Source organism: Convolutriloba macropyga, chromosome 2 (assembly GCF_964194025.1).
Source record: "Convolutriloba macropyga chromosome 2, txConMacr16.3, whole genome shotgun sequence".
In the NCBI taxonomy this organism is placed as follows: Eukaryota; Metazoa; Xenacoelomorpha; order Acoela; family Convolutidae; genus Convolutriloba; species Convolutriloba macropyga.
Genome location: NC_134469.1, coordinates 75,782,672 through 75,788,079, shown reverse-complemented (window position 1 = coordinate 75,788,079; position 5,408 = coordinate 75,782,672).

Sequence of the window (5,408 nt, the reverse complement as noted above, 5' to 3'; positions counted from 1 at the left end):
ATTTGCTAGTGTCCACAAAAAAACCATAAATCTCGCTTTCAAACACATTATCGCACTTAAGTAAACTCTACAGATTATGATCAATAAAGATAAGAGGAAGTAATGCAGTTGGTTCTGATAACTACAACCCTGATTTCAATTCTAACAACAGCAACTCTGACTACAACTCTGAAATTCAATTGTACGATTGAACCACAAACAGAAATCTTTAAAGTGTATTTGCTCACGTTAGCCTACTCCTTAATTCAATATATGTTTGTAGCTATTTTATTAACTTTAAAATTTTGGTAAATCAAATTGTGAATAGTTTTATATTTAACACAAAAAATGACCATCAATTAGCCGAGATTTGAAAACAAAACCTGACAAGATTGTCAGATTTTGTTTTCCAAGATCTGAAAACCGAGATTAACCGAGATCTGACAACATTATGTCCGTACGCACATAATGTTCCGACCCCGCTTATCCACATTCTTGACTTAATTGGCTACCGAATGATGAAGAGATAGAAAACTTTCAAAAACATACACATCGTTCAATAAACAACCAATGAATTACGATAATGCTAAGCTAGAGGGCCGATGAAAGTTGTTGATGATAGGACTACTAGAAACTACAATAATAAAAATCTAACAACAAACATTATTTACGACCAAAACTCGATGTCTATAATAAAAAAAAATTATAACAAAATCAAACTCGCATCCGATAAAAACCAAAACAAAACAATTTATTCTATACTTCATTCAAAATAGTATGGGAACTGTCCCCAATGCAACTGGTTAACAAGTTGATAAAAAGAGCAGGTGGGTGCGAAGTTCAAAAATACTTTTCCATTTTCAAAAACAATAAATTTCACAGTTATTAATATCATCAGATAAAATTTGAAGACAGCAAAATGTTCATTTATATCTACATATGAAGCAATTGAGACATTTCATTATCCAATCTTCGATTGCGCAAAAATTAAATGCAAATGTATTCAACATTTTTTAAAAAAAATATAGAAAGAAACCAAAAATCCTTTGAAATGTACAAATAGGTAAAAATCTAAAATTTTATGAAATCTTGTAGTAACAGTAGTAACAAAGACGAGTAACAAATGCTTAAAGCTAAAACCGTTATAAAGTTTAAATTATAGCTCACTGGAAATGGGTTGTTACCTGTTTTTACAGGGACTGAGCTTCAATTCGACCGAAAAGTTATTTAAAAAAGGCGAAGCTCAAAATTGTTTAAAATTTTTGATAACAATTAATTTCGCAGTTAATATTGTCATTAGACATCAACTGAAACCACTAAAATGTTCATTTATATCGACAAACGAAGCAATTGAGACATTTCATTATCCAATGTTTGATTGCGCTAAATTTAAAAGCCAATGGAGTCAATGATTTTTTAAAAAAACTTAAAAAGAAACCAAAAATCCTTTGAAATGTGCAAATATATAAAAACCTAGCAATTAATGAATTCTTGTAGTAACAGTAGTCACAAAGCTGAGAAACTGAGAAACAAATGTTGGAAGCTAAGGCGTTATAAAGATAGCTTATAAAGGCGTTATAGTTATAAAGGCCTTATAATTTATAGCTCAGTGGAAAGGGGTTGTGACCTGTTTTTACAAGGTTGGAGCTAGAAATCGACCGAAAAACAATTTAAAAAAGACGAAGCTCGAAAACTCAATTTATTTTTGAAAACAATCATTTTCAAAAGTTATAACAGATTTAGGATTACATTAAAAAGGATTGATTAGGTTTCAACACCTGACGGAGCTACATTGAGCCTGTTAATAATGAGACTAAATCACGAGCACACAAAAAACGAATACACAAAGAAGAAGAATACACAAATAACGTGTTACCCGCAAGAACTGCAAATTATCATTTTATCTTCATGTTAGCATCAATTAGTCTTCCTAATAAAAGTACTACTTAGATTTGACAACAAAAGGAAACCCAAAAATTGAACCGTATAGAAACCTCGAAAAATTTATAAAACTATAGGGTTGAAGGAATCAGTCACAGAGTATAACAGGAGACAAAAAATTGTTAGGATCAACAAACGTAATCAAGACAACTAATGAGTGAGATTGAGTTGTTTGGTGACAAAAATAAAAGCAAAAAGCAGACAGATGAAAAAATTTTTTTTTTAAAACTTCACTTTGTTAGAAGTAGTAGTTAGAACAAACAGCAATAAACTAAAAACTTTAACTAGGTTGAGTTATACATCTTTGTGGAAGCAATCAAAATCGATCGTTTTCGGGTAGATGGCGCAAAACAACGAAAAGAAAGACAACTTTAGGTAACAAATCAATAAAACAAATCAATAAAACTCATAAAAAAGCGTAAACTATTCAACAAATTATTTAACATATCCAGATACGCTTTTTGCCAACGTCGTGCTTTTTCCCTACATTGTCTTTTTTCAATTGCATTTTTCAATTATATGATAATTTTACAAGGAAAAAATGAGCTCATAAGATATGTAATGATGATCAAAAGTAATTGAAAAACGAGAACGCGTTGTACCAAAATAAAGATACCATTTGTTGAATATAAAACCGTTACCGACATTAATGTAAAACTCACAGGAAGTTGGTTTCTCTCTGTTGTCGGTTGAAAACAATAGGGGCGAAAAGCTCTTGTGCTTTCCTTTTTCTCAGTAGTTCAGTTCCCTGTTGAATCAAAAACTATATCGGATTTCTGGAGAATTTTTTAGCAGAGGAAATTCGTCCCGCAACAAACATTATAGTTTCAATTTGATGTTACATAATACCAGTTTTCTTTAGTTCTCTCAATCAATTTTGGACCGGAATTAGGTTTTTTGATGGAGCTTTTGGGAGACGTGCTTCTTAGCGGAGGTTTCAAATGTTATCTTTTAGTTTTTTCCCTTAAATTAAGCACCATGAGTTTCTTGAAAGAAGTCCTCCAAAAAGTTATGAAAATCCACAACTGAAATTAATCAAAAATCGCTCCAAGTGGGCCTATTTCTTAATAAGCCAAGCGAAAAATTTTCACTGAGTAGAAAATTTTTATTTTCAACACATATGGCATCATAAAACAATGTTCAACGGAAACATACAATTCAGGAGTGTTTTGGCAAAAATTATTTTCATATGGTAGTTTTTTTGCTAAATTTTTAAAATATTATGCATAATAGCAGTAGTTAACAACTGTTTGAGCAGCAAACTAATATTTTTTGCAGAGGAACGCTGCTTAATCCCCAGTGCTTTTGTAACCAGGATGAGGTCCGCGACTCAAGACAGGTATTGGCCAGACCGACTTGGTGCATCATTTTGAGACTCACACCATGTCTGGCCTCTTTTCTCTACTATTTTTGCTCTTATGTTGCTACGCGCATCAGAAACACCAAAATGGTTCTCAGAGACTATTATAAGCTATGCCCAGTTCTGTTATGGCGTGGACCGCTACATTTTTCTGGCAACGAGCCTTGGCCTTTATGGCTTTTATGGCTTTATAACTCTTGAGTGCTCTACGTATTTTTTGAACAAATTATTGCTAAAATTTTTAAAACCTTTTTATTGGAGTCCTTTTTTATGACGTGTTTATGGGCCATGGCATACATTTCCAATAAAAAAGTTTTTTGACCTTATCGGAGTCTCTTACACAATAGACAAAGGACAGAAAACCAATCAAGTCCAATTTATGTTGATTTTTTCCGGGTTTTAATGTTTAAAACAGGGTGAACGTAAAATTTTTTTGTTATTTTCGTGTTCATTTCATCATCTGTCAATAGAACAACAAAAAAACAGCTCGCAAAAAATGTTCATTTAAAATTGATAATTTTCCTCATATGTTTATTCACGCGAACAATCGTGTAATTTTTCATCATACGAGGAAAATTTTCTTATGTGAGTTTACACGCGACGCTTTTTTCGCACGAAAAATCTTGTGACTTTTCATTACGCGAGAAAAAACCTTTCACACGAGTTTTTTATCACAGTGTGTTTTAGGGGCAGTAGAGGCCGACACCGTCTCACTGAAGCATTCTGTGTGTAGACCTAGAACTGACAACTGAACAAGCTAGTTGCTCAATAGCAGTACCAAGATAAAGACTAAGCTATAGCAACAAAATAGTTGATTAACCTTACCCAGGACGAGGTCCTCAACCCAAGACAGAGATGGGCCAGACTTAGTTGGGTCACGCACAAGGTCTCCAGTGCTGAGCTCATTGTCTGCATAAAATTACGGCCGCGCCTCGTCGTCAGTCCCATAACTGAATTGGATATGGTTGATGGGTCCCCATACCTATTTTCTGACTGTTCGATCAGGCGCGGCCGTAATTTTATGCAGACAATGAGCTCAGAACATGAGACCTTGACCGTGACCCAATTATAATTATAATTCATCTCTCTTAATTTGTCGATCTTTAACACATTGTAAATTTAATACAATTTTAAACTTTCCCAATATGTGACTTTGTTTCATTTATACTTCTTAACACTACATTGCCTTTAAACTATGATCTGTTTTTTATAGTTCATACTCAAAGGAATTAACAATGTTTTTTTACATATCTAAGTTCAGTCTGTTTATTCTGGCCGATACCCATACTTCGGAACGTTGCGTCTCGCAGATACCTATACTTGGTATGGCTAGAAAAAACTTGTCAGTTTTTTTAAACATTTTGGGAGAGGTAATATGAGGAGATATACCTCTAACCAGTGTCTAAGCAAACTTTGGACTGATAAAATTTGAGAGAACCTGCCCAATACAGTAGCCAGTCCTCTGTCATAATAATAATTGGGTCGTAAAATTATCATTTTTGTAAGCAGCTGTTGATCGTCAGCAACTAGCAACAAAAAGTTAAACAATTAAAAAAAACAAAATAACGTTTGATGGATACTGCGTTTTTCTTGGATTCGATCATTTTTGCAAAAAACAGCGAAAATAGTTTAAGGTAATTTTTGGTCCCAAAAATGGATCAGTAAATTTTGCGTGCGCCGATGAGAACACCTTTTTAATTATTCCAGTAAATCTTTATCATTTGAAAGCTTAACATTTAATTTATTCCACGATTTCATCTTTCCACGAATTTTGTTTAATTGATGTTTTTTCAATTTGCACGGGACCTCAAGAAGACGCTTGATTTTGATTGAATTTGAAAAGGTTTGACTTTGAAGGGAAGGAGGGAAATTAAATATTTGGGAACACCCTCCTCCCTCCCCCAGTTTTTTTGCTAATGGGTTTCTTAATTTGCCTCACTTGTAAATTGTACTTCTCTCCTAGCTATCCATAATCTGACGCTTAGTTTGTTGCTTACTTGAGTGAAACAAACCATCTATCAAATGCTGTGCTTCCATTTCTCCTGTTTCTTCTTTTCCTTCTTAAACTGTAAACAACATAATGTCAGCAAAATATGGCGAATGTAAATTACGGCTTTAATATAGTCTA